This window comes from Syngnathus scovelli, chromosome 1 (assembly GCF_024217435.2).
Source record: "Syngnathus scovelli strain Florida chromosome 1, RoL_Ssco_1.2, whole genome shotgun sequence".
Classification (NCBI taxonomy): Eukaryota; Metazoa; Chordata; class Actinopteri; order Syngnathiformes; family Syngnathidae; genus Syngnathus; species Syngnathus scovelli.
In genome coordinates, this window is record NC_090847.1 from 65,001 (window position 1) to 79,452 (window position 14,452).

At 58.3% G+C, this 14,452-nt stretch overlaps 3 non-coding genes and 2 pseudogenes across 3 annotated transcripts; all 5 read right to left on the minus strand.

Annotated features, from left to right (window-relative positions):
- Positions 1 to 6,339: 6,339 nt before the first annotated feature.
- Positions 6,340 to 6,458, minus strand: LOC125994285 (5S ribosomal RNA). The gene has a single exon (XR_007490580.1). It is a non-coding gene; the product is annotated as a 5S ribosomal RNA (ribosomal RNA).
- Positions 6,459 to 7,303: 845 nt separating this feature from the next.
- On the minus strand, positions 7,304 to 7,422 carry LOC125993943 (5S ribosomal RNA; annotated as a pseudogene).
- An 874-nt stretch (positions 7,423 to 8,296) lies between these two features.
- On the minus strand, positions 8,297 to 8,415 carry LOC125993851 (5S ribosomal RNA). Its single transcript, XR_007490408.1, has one exon. It is a non-coding gene; the product is annotated as a 5S ribosomal RNA (ribosomal RNA).
- A 3,085-nt stretch (positions 8,416 to 11,500) lies between these two features.
- Positions 11,501 to 11,619, minus strand: LOC125993882 (5S ribosomal RNA; annotated as a pseudogene).
- An 870-nt stretch (positions 11,620 to 12,489) lies between these two features.
- On the minus strand, positions 12,490 to 12,608 carry LOC125994219 (5S ribosomal RNA). The gene has a single exon (XR_007490527.1). It is a non-coding gene; the product is annotated as a 5S ribosomal RNA (ribosomal RNA).
- Positions 12,609 to 14,452: the final 1,844 nt, after the last annotated feature.

Consider the following 14,452-nt stretch of genomic DNA (forward strand, 5'->3'; position numbering starts at 1 on the left):
TGGTTTATATTTGTTTTTATGCCAGTCGTATCATTTTATTTAATCGTATTTACCGTATTTGCCGGTGTACAGGTCGACTCGGTGTATAAGTCGACCCCCTAAAATTCGACGGAAATTTACGATTTTATGATATATCCTTTGTATAAGTCGAGCTCAATTGTTGCATTATATTAAACTTCAAAATTCAATATGCGAAATTTATTGACGAAATGTGTTCAAATTCTGGGAGGCCGTGCGCATGCTGCTGTTTATAAGCACCGCGGAGGAGATCGCGGCCGGCGAGCTCGCGCACGCCGCCCGGCACCAACGGGAGGCCGGAAATAGCTCCAAGCCGAGCGGATCGGCACTTTATAAGCACCGCGGAGGAGATCACGGCGCCTCATTGGACTTCCAGCCGCCGGCGAGCTCGCGCACCCGCCCGGCACATCCGGGAGGCCGTGCGCACGAGCCAAGTGGCCGAAAATAGCCCCCGCCGAGCGGATCGGCTGTTTATAAGCACCGCGGAGGTGGTCGCGGCGCCTCATTCGACTTCCAGCGGCCGGCGAGCTCGCGCACCCGCCCGGCACATCCGGGAGGCCGTGCGCACGAGCCAAGTGGCCGAAAATAGCCCCCGCCGAGCGGATCGGCTGTTTATAAGCACCGCGGAGGTGGTCGGGGGCCTCATTCGACTTCCAGCGGCCGGCGAGCTCGCGCACCCGCCCGGCACATCCGGGAGGCCGTGCGCACGAGCCAAGTGGCCGAAAATAGCCCCCGCCGAGCGGATCGGCTGTTTATAAGCACCGCGGAGGTGGTCGCGGCGCCTCATTCGACTTCCAGCGGCCGGCGAGCTCGCGCACCCGCCCGGCACATCCGGGAGGCCGTGCGCACGAGCCAAGTGGCCGAAAATAGCCCCCGCCGAGCGGATCGGCTGTTTATAAGCACCGCGGAGGTGGTCGCGGCGCCTCATTCGACTTCCAGCGGCCGGCGAGCTCGCGCACCCGCCCGGCACATCCGGGAGGCCGTGCGCACGAGCCAAGTGGCCGAAAATAGCCCCCGCCGAGCGGATCGGCTGTTTATAAGCACCGCGGAGGTGGTCGCGGCGCCTCATTCGACTTCCAGCGGCCGGCGAGCCCGCGCACCCGCCCGGCACATCCGGGAGGCCGTGCGCACGAGCCAAGTGGCCGAAAATAGCCCCCGCCGAGCGGATCGGCTGTTTATAAGCACCGCGGAGGTGGTCGCGGCGCCTCATTCGACTTCCAGCGGCCGGCGAGCTCGCGCACCCGCCCGGCACATCCGGGAGGCCGTGCGCACGAGCCAAGTGGCCGAAAATAGCCCCCGCCGAGCGGATCGGCTGTTTATAAGCACCGCGGAGGTGGTCGCGGCGCCTCATTCGACTTCCAGCGGCCGGCGAGCTCGCGCACCCGCCCGGCACATCCGGGAGGCCGTGCGCACGAGCCAAGTGGCCGAAAATAGCCCCCGCCGAGCGGATCGGCTGTTTATAAGCACCGCGGAGGTGGTCGCGGCGCCTCATTCGACTTCCAGCGGCCGGCGAGCTCGCGCACCCGCCCGGCACATCCGGGAGGCCGTGCGCACGAGCCAAGTGGCCGAAAATAGCCCCCGCCGAGCGGATCGGCTGTTTATAAGCACCGCGGAGGTGGTCGCGGCGCCTCATTCGACTTCCAGCGGCCGGCGAGCTCGCGCACCCGCCCGGCACATCCGGGAGGCCGTGCGCACGAGCCAAGTGGCCGAAAATAGCCCCCGCCGAGCGGATCGGCTGTTTATAAGCACCGCGGAGGTGGTCGCGGCGCCTCATTCGACTTCCAGCGGCCAGCGAGCTCGCGCACCCGCCCGGCACATCCGGGAGGCCGTGCGCACGAGCCAAGTGGCCGAAAATAGCCCCCGCCGAGCGGATCGGCTGTTTATAAGCACCGCGGAGGTGGTCGCGGCGCCTCATTCGACTTCCAGCGGCCGGCGAGCTCGCGCACCCGACCGGCACATCCGGGAGGCCGTGCGCACGAGCCAAGTGGCCGAAAATAGCCCCCGCCGAGCGGATCGGCTGTTTATAAGCACCGCGGAGGTGGTCGCGGCGCCTCATTCGACTTCCGGCGGGCGGCGAGCTCGCGCACCCGCCCGGCACATCCGGGAGGCCGTGCGCACGAGCCAAGTGGCCGAAAATAGCCCCGGCCGAGCGGATCGGCTGTTTATAAGCACCGCGGAGGTGGTCGCGGCGCCTCATTCGACTTCCAGCGGCCGGCGAGCTCGCGCACCCGCCCGGCACATCCGGGAGGCCGTGCGCACGAGCCAAGTGGCCGAAAACAGCCCCCGCCGAGCGGATCGGCTGTTTATAAGCACCGCGGAGGTGGTCGCGGCGCCTCATTCGACTTCCAGCGGCCGGCGAGCTCGCGCACCCGCCCGGCACATCCGGGAGGCCGTGCGCACGAGCCAAGTGGCCGAAAATAGCCCCCGCCGAGCGGATCGGCTGTTTATAAGCACCGCGGAGGTGGTCGCGGCGCCTCATTCGACTTCAAGCGGCCGGCGAGCTCGCGCACCCGCCCGGCACATCCGGGAGGCCGTGCGCACGAGCCAAGTGGCCGAAAATAGCCCCCGCCGAGCGGATCGGCTGTTTATAAGCACCGCGGAGGTGGTCGCGGCGCCTCATTCGACTTCCAGCGGCCGGCGAGCTCGCGCACCCGCCCGGCACATCCGGGAGGCCGTGCGCACGAGCCAAGTGGCCGAAAATAGCCCCCGCCGAGCGGATCGGCGGTTTATAAGCACCGCGGAGGTGGTCACGGCGCCTCATTCGACTTCCAGCGGCCGGCGAGATCGCGCACCCGCCCGGCACATCCTGGAGGCCGTGCGCACGAGCCAAGTGGCCGAAAATAGCCCCCGCCGAGCGGATCGGCTGTTTATAAGCACCGCGGTGGTGGTCGCGGCGCCTCATTCGACTTCCGGCGGGCGGCGAGCTCGCGCACCCGCCCGGCACATCCGGGAGGCCGTGCGCACGAGCCAAGTGGCCGAAAATAGCCCCCGCCGAGCGGATCGGCTGTTTATAAGCACCGCGGAGGTGGTCGCGGCGCCTCATTCGACTTCCAGCGGCCGGCGAGCTCGCGCACCCGCCCGGCACATCCGGGAGGCCGTGCGCACGAGCCAAGTGGCCGAAAATAGCCCCCGCCGAGCGGATCGGCTGTTTATAAGCACCGCGGAGGTGGTCGCGGCGCCTCATTCGACTTCCAGCGGCCGGCGAGCTCGCGCACCCGCCCGGCATATCCGGGAGGCCGTGCGCACGAGCCAAGTGGCCGAAAATAGCCCCCGCCGAGCGGATCGGCTGTTTATAAGCACCGAGGAGGTGGTCGCGGCGCCTCATTCGACTTCCAGCGGCCGGCGAGCCCGCGCACCCGCCCGGCACATCCGGGAGGCCGTGCGCACGAGCCAAGTGGCCGAAAATAGCCCCCGCCGAGCGGATCGGCTGTTTATAAGCACCGCGGAGGTGGTCGCGGCGCCTCATTCGACTTCCAGCGGCCGGCGAGCTCGCGCACCCGCCCGGCACATCCGGGAGGCCGTGCGCACAAGCCAAGTGGCCGAAAATAGCCCCCGCCGAGCGGATCGGCTGTTTATAAGCACCGCGGAGGTGGTCGCGGCGCCTCATTCGACTTCCAGCGGCCGGCGAGCTCGCGCACCCGCCCGGCACATCCGGGAGGCCGTGCGCACGAGCCAAGTGGCCGAAAATAGCCCCCGCCGAGCGGATCGGCTGTTTATAAGCACCGCGGAGGTGGTCGCGGCGCCTCATTCGACTTCCAGCGGCCGGCGAGCTCGCGCACCCGCCCGGCACATCCGGGAGGCCGTGCGCACGAGCCAAGTGGCCGAAAATAGCCCCCGCCGAGCGGATCGGCTGTTTATAAGCACCGCGGAGGTGGTCGCGGCGCCTCATTCGACTTCCAGCGGCCGGCGAGCTCGCGCACCCGCCCGGCACATCCGGGAGGCCGTGCGCACAAGCCAAGTGGCCGAAAATAGCCCCCGCCGAGCGGATCGGCTGTTTATAAGCACCGCGGAGGTGGTCGCGGCGCCTCATTCGACTTCCAGCGGCCGGCGAGCTCGCGCACCCGCCCGGCACATCCGGGAGGCCGTGCGCACGAGCCAAGTGGCCGAAAATAGCCCCCGCCGAGCGGATCGGCTGTTTATAAGCACCGCGGAGGTGGTCGCGGCGCCTCATTCGACTTCCAGCGGCCGGCGAGCTCGCGCACCCGCCCGGCACATCCGGGAGGCCGTGCGCACGAGCCAAGTGGCCGAAAATAGCCCCCGCCGAGCGGATCGGCTGTTTATAAGCACCGCGGAGGTGGTCGCGGCGCCTCATTCGACTTCCAGCGGCCGGCGAGCTCGCGCACCCGCCCGGCACATCCGGGAGGCCGTGCGCACGAGCCAAGTGGCCGAAAATAGCCCCCGCCGAGCGGATCGGCTGTTTATAAGCACCGCGGAGGTGGTCGCGGCGCCTCATTCGACTTCCAGCGGCCGGCGAGATCGCGCACCCGCCCGGCACATCCGGGAGGCCGTGCGCACGAGCCAAGTGGCCGAAAATAGCCCCCGCCGAGCGGATCGGCTGTTTATAAGCACCGCGGAGGTGGTCGCGGCGCCTCATTCGACTTCCGGCGGGCGGCGAGCTCGCGCACCCGCCCGGCACATCCGGGAGGCCGTGCGCACGAGCCAAGTGGCCGAAAATAGCCCCCGCCGAGCGGATCGGCTGTTTATAAGCACCGCGGAGGTGGTCGCGGCGCCTCATTCGACTTCCAGCGGCCGGCGAGCTCGCGCACCCGCCCGGCACATCCGGGAGGCCGTGCGCACGAGCCAAGTGGCCGAAAATAGCCCCCGCCGAGCGGATCGGCTGTTTATAAGCACCGCGGAGGTGGTCGCGGCGCCTCATTCGACTTCCAGCGGCCGGCGAGCTCGCGCACCCGCCCGGCATATCCGGGAGGCCGTGCGCACGAGCCAAGTGGCCGAAAATAGCCCCCGCCGAGCGGATCGGCTGTTTATAAGCACCGAGGAGGTGGTCGCGGCGCCTCATTCGACTTCCAGCGGCCGGCGAGCCCGCGCACCCGCCCGGCACATCCGGGAGGCCGTGCGCACGAGCCAAGTGGCCGAAAATAGCCCCCGCCGAGCGGATCGGCTGTTTATAAGCACCGCGGAGGTGGTCGCGGCGCCTCATTCGACTTCCAGCGGCCGGCGAGCTCGCGCACCCGCCCGGCACATCCGGGAGGCCGTGCGCACAAGCCAAGTGGCCGAAAATAGCCCCCGCCGAGCGGATCGGCTGTTTATAAGCACCGCGGAGGTGGTCGCGGCGCCTCATTCGACTTCCAGCGGCCGGCGAGCTCGCGCACCCGCCCGGCACATCCGGGAGGCCGTGCGCACGAGCCAAGTGGCCGAAAATAGCCCCCGCCGAGCGGATCGGCTGTTTATAAGCACCGCGGAGGTGGTCGCGGCGCCTCATTCGACTTCCAGCGGCCGGCGAGCTCGCGCACCCGCCCGGCACATCCGGGAGGCCGTGCGCACGAGCCAAGTGGCCGAAAATAGCCCCCGCCGAGCGGATCGGCGGTTTATAAGCACCGCGGAGGTGGTCGCGGCGCCTCATTCGACTTCCAACGGGCTGCGCACTCGCGCACGCCGCCCGGTTCAAATTTTCTAAGTGCAACGCACAATGAGATGCATGAGAAACGGCCTTGGTTACCATCACATTTGAAGCGATGAATACGAAGTTAAATTTTATGACTCGGTGTATAAGTCGAGGTCGATTTTTTTCGGTCGATTTTGGATCGAAAAAGGTCGACCAATACACCGGCAAATACGGTATATATACTTATTATAAATGTAGTATTTATTTATATTGATTTATTGTTTATTTATATATATAAAGGCAGGTCCGCAAAAATATTTCTGACGCGTAGCCGGTCCGTGGCGCAAGAAAGGTTGGGGACCACTAGTCTAAAAGAATCTGGCCGTAACTGGAATAGGGTTCTACGCGAATGCCCAACGGAAAAGTGAAGTGCACAAAACCTGCATTTGGCTGTATCAAAATAAATGTCATGAAAAAGGTAAAAACACTACATGGAAGCGCAATGTGTTGTGCTGGGTTCTTTTACAAGTAAAGACTGCTGCTTTGAGTTCACAGGGAGCCATGCTCTTTATTCACTGTACATAGAGGTTTTGAACTCGTGTTGTAGTTTCAGTGTCGGAGTTCAAACTAGGCTTGCAGTTTCCGAATGCCATTCGTGATGGGTGTTGTAAAAAGGTCTTGGCTTAAACGATTGAAGTGCACATAAGAAGAAAAAAAAAAAAAAAAAAGAGCTTGAAGTGCACATAAGAAAAAGAAAAAGCTTACAGCACCTGGTATTCCCAGGCAGTCTCCCATCCAAGTACTAACCAGGCCCGACCCTGCTTAGCTTCCGAGATAAGACGAGATCAGGCGTTCTCAGGGTAGTATGGCCGTAAGCCGTGAGGTGACCCAACATTTTGCATTTTATAGACACAATCGCCCCTGAAACTAGCGAGCAAGCCAATGAAGCCTTCAAAACTGCTTCGGCACATGGAGACCAAGCATCCTGCATTAAAAGACAAACCTTAACCACTTCGGGTTTCATTGTCTCCGATTACGCCTGGATGGGACCGGCTCGTTTCTGAGAAACAAGCTCGGTGCTCCCAATAATTCAACGTAATGGTGACTTTTATTTTTATGTGGTTTATATTTGTTTTTATGCCAGTCGTATCATTTTATTTAATCCTATTTATATATATTTATTATAAATGTAGTATTTATTTATATAGATTTATTGTTTATTTATATATATAAAGGCAGGTCCGCAAAAATATTTCTGACGCGTAGCCGGTCCGTGGCGCAAGAAAGTTTGGGGACCACTAGTCTAAAAGAATCTGGCCGTAACTGGAATAGGGTTCTACGCGAATGCCCAACGGAAAAGTGAAGTGCACAAAACCTGCATTTGGCTGTATCAAAATAAATGTCATGAAAAAGGTAAAAACACTACATGGAAGCGCAAAGTGTTGTGCTGGGTTCTTTTACAAGTAAAGACTGCTGCTTTGAGTTCACAGGGAGCCATGCTCTTTATTCACTGTACATAGTCTGTCCTCTAGCGGTAAAAACGTGAACTGCAATGCTATGGCTGTCGCCACACAATGTAGGTTTTAAACTCGTGTTGTAGTTTCAGTGTCGGAGTTCAAACTAGGCTTGCAGTTTCCGAATGCCATTCGTGATGGGTGCTGTAAAAAGTTCTTGGCTTAAACGATTGAAGTGCACATAAGAAAAAAAAAAAAAAAAAAAAAAAGCTTACGGTAAATGGTATTCCCAGGCGGTCTCCCATCCAAGTACTAACCAGGCCCGACCCTGCTTAGCCTCCGAGGTCGGACGAGAGCGGGCGCTCTCAGGGTAGTATTGCCGTAAGCCGTGAGACCGCTCAGAATTTTTCATTTTATAGACACAATCGCCCCTGAAACCATGCCAAGCAGCGGCGGGACTTGATGGCTGTGGTAAAAGTTTCCTTTCACAATTGACGTGGGAAAAAAAAAAAAAAAAAAGGCTTTCAGCACCTGGTATTCCCGGACGGTCACCCTTCCCTTTTGTTTTTTTTTTTTGTTTTTTTTACAACCAGGGCCGAAACAGGCTTTCTTCCAAGGCTTTTGGTGTTTTCTGGAAACATGGCTATCATGAAAAGTTATTGACAGCTTTTTATGCGGTAGCACGAATTTGCCGTTGCGACCTGCATTTTGCTGAATCAAAATAAATGCCTTGAAAAGTTTAAAAACACTTCATGGAAGTCACTTCACTTGTTTCTTTTATATCAAACAAATTGTTTTAGGTTATTCACCTGACATGTTTCGGCGGTTTCTTCCGCCTTCATCAGAGTGTCACAGATGTGATGGTGACGCGTCTTTATCAGCTGATGGATCAACATGTCAGGTGAATAACCTAAAACAATTTGTTTGATATAAAAGAAACCAGTGAAGTGATTAAATAAGGAAAAACAAAATGAACTTAGTACAATTACTTCATGGAAGTGTTGTGTTGGGTTCTTTTACAAGTCAAGCCTGCTGCTTTGAGTTCACAGGGAGCCATGCTCACTGTACATAGTCTGCTCTCTAGCGGTAAAAAATTTAACTACAATGCTGTGGATGTCACCACATAATATAGCTTTCAAACTCGTGTTATAGTTTCAATGTCGGAGTTTAAATTAGGCTTGCTGTTTCCGGATGCCATTCGTGATGGGTGTTGTAAAAAATAGCTTCTTAAACGATTGAAGTGCACATAAGAAAAAGAAAGAGCTTACAGCACCTGGTATTCCCAGGCGGTCTCCCATCCAAGTACTAACCAGGCCCGACCCTGCTTAGCTTCCGAGATCGGACGAGATCGGGCGTTCTCAGGGTAGTATGGCCGTAAGCCGTGAGGTGACCCAACATTTTGCATTTTATAGACACAATCGCCCCTGAAACTAGCGAGCGAGCCAATGAAGCCTTCAAAACTGCTTCGGCACATGGAGACCAAGCATCCTGCATTAAAAGACAAACCTTAACCACTTCGGGTTTCATTGTCTCCGATTACGCCTGGATGGGACCGGCTCGTTTCTGAGAAACAAGCTCGGTGCTCCCAATAATTCAACGTAATGGTGACTTTTATTTTTATGTGGTTTATATTTGTTTTTATGCCAGTCGTATCATTTTATTTAATCGTATTTACCGTATTTGCCGGTGTACAGGTCGACTCGGTGTATAAGTCGACCCCCTAAAATTCGACGGAAATTTACGATTTTATGATATATCCTTTGTATAAGTCGAGCTCAATTGTTGCATTATATTAAACTTCAAAATTCAATATGCGAAATTTATTGACGAAATGTGTTCAAATTCTGGGAGGCCGTGCGCATGCTGCTGTTTATAAGCACCGCGGAGGAGATCGCGGCCGGCGAGCTCGCGCACGCCGCCCGGCACCAACGGGAGGCCGGAAATAGCTCCAAGCCGAGCGGATCGGCACTTTATAAGCACCGCGGAGGAGATCGCGGCGCCTCATTGGACTTCCAGCCGCCGGCGAGCTCGCGCACCCGCCCGGCACATCCGGGAGGCCGTGCGCACGAGCCAAGTGGCCGAAAATAGCCCCCGCCGAGCGGATCGGCTGTTTATAAGCACCGCGGAGGTGGTCGCGGCGCCTCATTCGACTTCCAGCGGCCGGCGAGCTCGCGCACCCGCCCGGCACATCCGGGAGGCCGTGCGCACGAGCCAAGTGGCCGAAAATAGCCCCCGCCGAGCGGATCGGCTGTTTATAAGCACCGCGGAGGTGGTCGCGGCGCCTCATTCGACTTCAAGCGGCCGGCGAGCTCGCGCACCCGCCCGGCACATCCGGGAGGCCGTGCGCACGAGCCAAGTGGCCGAAAATAGCCCCCGCCGAGCGGATCGGCTGTTTATAAGCACCGCGGAGGTGGTCGCGGCGCCTCATTCGACTTCCAGCGGCCGGCGAGCTCGCGCACCCGCCCGGCACATCCGGGAGGCCGTGCGCACGAGCCAAGTGGCCGAAAATAGCCCCCGCCGAGCGGATCGGCGGTTTATAAGCACCGCGGAGGTGGTCACGGCGCCTCATTCGACTTCCAGCGGCCGGCGAGATCGCGCACCCGCCCGGCACATCCTGGAGGCCGTGCGCACGAGCCAAGTGGCCGAAAATAGCCCCCGCCGAGCGGATCGGCTGTTTATAAGCACCGCGGAGGTGGTCGCGGCGCCTCATTCGACTTCCGGCGGGCGGCGAGCTCGCGCACCCGCCCGGCACATCCGGGAGGCCGTGCGCACGAGCCAAGTGGCCGAAAATAGCCCCCGCCGAGCGGATCGGCTGTTTATAAGCACCGCGGAGGTGGTCGCGGCGCCTCATTCGACTTCCAGCGGCCGGCGAGCTCGCGCACCCGCCCGGCACATCCGGGAGGCCGTGCGCACGAGCCAAGTGGCCGAAAATAGCCCCCGCCGAGCGGATCGGCTGTTTATAAGCACCGCGGAGGTGGTCGCGGCGCCTCATTCGACTTCCAGCGGCCGGCGAGCTCGCGCACCCGCCCGGCATATCCGGGAGGCCGTGCGCACGAGCCAAGTGGCCGAAAATAGCCCCCGCCGAGCGGATCGGCTGTTTATAAGCACCGAGGAGGTGGTCGCGGCGCCTCATTCGACTTCCAGCGGCCGGCGAGCCCGCGCACCCGCCCGGCACATCCGGGAGGCCGTGCGCACGAGCCAAGTGGCCGAAAATAGCCCCCGCCGAGCGGATCGGCTGTTTATAAGCACCGCGGAGGTGGTCGCGGCGCCTCATTCGACTTCCAGCGGCCGGCGAGCTCGCGCACCCGCCCGGCACATCCGGGAGGCCGTGCGCACAAGCCAAGTGGCCGAAAATAGCCCCCGCCGAGCGGATCGGCTGTTTATAAGCACCGCGGAGGTGGTCGCGGCGCCTCATTCGACTTCCAGCGGCCGGCGAGCTCGCGCACCCGCCCGGCACATCCGGGAGGCCGTGCGCACGAGCCAAGTGGCCGAAAATAGCCCCCGCCGAGCGGATCGGCTGTTTATAAGCACCGCGGAGGTGGTCGCGGCGCCTCATTCGACTTCCAGCGGCCGGCGAGCTCGCGCACCCGCCCGGCACATCCGGGAGGCCGTGCGCACGAGCCAAGTGGCCGAAAATAGCCCCCGCCGAGCGGATCGGCGGTTTATAAGCACCGCGGAGGTGGTCGCGGCGCCTCATTCGACTTCCAACGGGCTGCGCACTCGCGCACGCCGCCCGGTTCAAATTTTCTAAGTGCAACGCACAATGAGATGCATGAGAAACGGCCTTGGTTACCATCACATTTGAAGCGATGAATACGAAGTTAAATTTTATGACTCGGTGTATAAGTCGAGGTCGATTTTTTTCGGTCGATTTTGGATCGAAAAAGGTCGACCAATACACCGGCAAATACGGTATATATACTTATTATAAATGTAGTATTTATTTATATTGATTTATTGTTTATTTATATATATAAAGGCAGGTCCGCAAAAATATTTCTGACGCGTAGCCGGTCCGTGGCGCAAGAAAGGTTGGGGACCACTAGTCTAAAAGAATCTGGCCGTAACTGGAATAGGGTTCTACGCGAATGCCCAACGGAAAAGTGAAGTGCACAAAACCTGCATTTGGCTGTATCAAAATAAATGTCATGAAAAAGGTAAAAACACTACATGGAAGCGCAATGTGTTGTGCTGGGTTCTTTTACAAGTAAAGACTGCTGCTTTGAGTTCACAGGGAGCCATGCTCTTTATTCACTGTACATAGTCTGTCCTCTAGCGGTAAAAACGTGAACTGCAATGCTATGGCTGTCGCCACACAATGTAGGTTTTAAACTCGTGTTGTAGTTTCAGTGTCGGAGTTCAAACTAGGCTTGCAGTTTCCGAATGCCATTCGTGATGGGTGCTGTAAAAAGTTCTTGGCTTAAACGATTGAAGTGCACATAAGAAAAAAAAAAAAAAAAAAAAAAGCTTACGGTAACTGGTATTCCCAGGCGGTCTCCCATCCAAGTACTAACCAGGCCCGACCCTGCTTAGCCTCCGAGGTCGGACGAGAGCGGGCGCTCTCAGGGTAGTATTGCCGTAAGCCGTGAGACCGCTCAGAATTTTTCATTTTATAGACACAATCGCCCCTGAAACCATGCCAAGCAGCGGCGGGACTTGATGGCTGTGGTAAAAGTTTCCTTTCACAATTGACGTGGGAAAAAAAAAAAAAAAAGGCTTTCAGCACCTGGTATTCCCGGACGGTCACCCTTCCCTTTTGTTTTTTTTTTGTTTTTTTTACAACCAGGGCCGAAACAGGCTTTCTTCCAAGGCTTTTGGTGTTTTCTGGAAACATGGCTATCATGAAAAGTTATTGACAGCTTTTTATGCGGTAGCACGAATTTGCCGTTGCGACCTGCATTTTGCTGAATCAAAATAAATGCCTTGAAAAGTTTAAAAACACTTCATGGAAGTCACTTCACTGGTTTCTTTTATATCAAACAAATTGTTTTAGGTTATTCACCTGACATGTTTCGGCGGTTTCTTCCGCCTTCATCAGAGTGTCACAGATGTGATGGTGACGCGTCTTTATCAGCTGATGGATCAACATGTCAGGTGAATAACCTAAAACAATTTGTTTGATATAAAAGAAACCAGTGAAGTGATTAAATAAGGAAAAACAAAATGAACTTAGTACAATTACTTCATGGAAGTGTTGTGTTGGGTTCTTTTACAAGTCAAGCCTGCTGCTTTGAGTTCACAGGGAGCCATGCTCACTGTACATAGTCTGCTCTCTAGCGGTAAAAAATTTAACTACAATGCTGTGGATGTCACCACATAATATAGCTTTCAAACTCGTGTTATAGTTTCAATGTCGGAGTTTAAATTAGGCTTGCTGTTTCCGGATGCCATTCGTGATGGGTGTTGTAAAAAATAGCTTCTTAAACGATTGAAGTGCACATAAGAAAAAGAAAAAGCTTACAGCACCTGGTATTCCCAGGCGGTCTCCCATCCAAGTACTAACCAGGCCCGACCCTGCTTAGCTTCCGAGATTGGACGAGATCGGGCGTTCTCAGGGTAGTATGGCCGTAAGCCGTGAGGTGACCCAACATTTTGCATTTTATAGACACAATCGCCCCTGAAACTAGCGAGCGAGCCAATGAAGCCTTCAAAACTGCTTCGGCACATGGAGACCAAGCATCCTGCATTAAAAGACAAACCTTAACCACTTCGGGTTTCATTGTCTCCGATTACGCCTGGATGGGACCGGCTCGTTTCTGAGAAACAAGCTCGGTGCTCCCAATAATTCAACGTAATGGTGACTTTTATTTTTATGTGGTTTATATTTGTTTTTATGCCAGTCGTATCATTTTATTTAATCGTATTTACCGTATTTGCCGGTGTACAGGTCGACTCGGTGTATAAGTCGACCCCCTAAAATTCGACGGAAATTTACGATTTTATGATATATCCTTTGTATAAGTCGAGCTCAATTGTTGCATTATATTAAACTTCAAAATTCAATATGCGAAATTTATTGACGAAATGTGTTCAAATTCTGGGAGGCCGTGCGCATGCTGCTGTTTATAAGCACCGCGGAGGAGATCGCGGCCGGCGAGCTCGCGCACGCCGCCCGGCACCAACGGGAGGCCGGAAATAGCTCCAAGCCGAGCGGATCGGCACTTTATAAGCACCGCGGAGGAGATCGCGGCGCCTCATTGGACTTCCAGCGGCCGGCGAGCTCGCGCACCCGCCCGGCACATCCGGGAGGCCGTGCGCACGAGCCAAGTGGCCGAAAATAGCCCCCGCCGAGCGGATCGGCTGTTTATAAGCACCGCGGAGGTGGTCGCGGCGCCTCATTCGACTTCCAGCGGCCGGCGAGCTCGCGCACCCGCCCGGCACATCCGGGAGGCCGTGCGCACGAGCCAAGTGGCCGAAAATAGCCCCCGCCGAGCGGATCGGCTGTTTATAAGCACCGCGGAGGTGGTCGGGCGCCTCATTCGACTTCCAGCGGCCGGCGAGCTCGCGCACCCGCCCGGCACATCCGGGAGGCCGTGCGCACGAGCCAAGTGGCCGAAAATAGCCCCCGCCGAGCGGATCGGCTGTTTATAAGCACCGCGGAGGTGGTCGCGGCGCCTCATTCGACTTCCAGCGGCCGGCGAGCTCGCGCACCCGCCCGGCACATCCGGGAGGCCGTGCGCACGAGCCAAGTGGCCGAAAATAGCCCCCGCCGAGCGGATCGGCTGTTTATAAGCACCGCGGAGGTGGTCGCGACGCCTCATTCGACTTCCAGCGGCCGGCGAGCTCGCGCACCCGCCCGGCACATCCGGGAGGCCGTGCGCACGAGCCAAGTGACCGAAAATAGCCCCCGCCGAGCGGATCGGCTGTTTATAAGCACCGCGGAGGTGGTCGCGGCGCCTCATTCGACTTCCAGCGGCCGGCGAGCTCGCGCACCCGCCCGGCACATCCGGGAGGCCGTGCGCACGAGCCAAGTGGCCGAAAATAGCCCCCGCCGAGCGGATCGGCTGTTTATAAGCACCGCGGAGGTGGTCGCGGCGCCTCATTCGACTTCCAGCGGCCGGCGAGCTCGCGCACCCGCCCGGCACATCCGGGAGGCCGTGCGCACGAGCCAAGTGGCCGAAAATAGCCCCCGCCGAGCGGATCGGCTGTTTATAAGCACCGCGGAGGTGGTCGCGGCGCCTCATTCGACTTCCAGCGGCCAGCGAGCTCGCGCACCCGCCCGGCACATCCGGGAGGCCGTGCGCACGAGCCAAGTGGCCGAAAATAGCCCCCGCCGAGCGGATCGGCTGTTTATAAGCACCGCGGAGGTGGTCGCGGCGCCTCATTCGACTTCCAGCGGCCAGCGAGCTCGCGCACCCGCCCGGCACATCCGGGAGGCCGTGCGCACGAGCCAAGTGGCCGAAAATAGCCCCCGCCG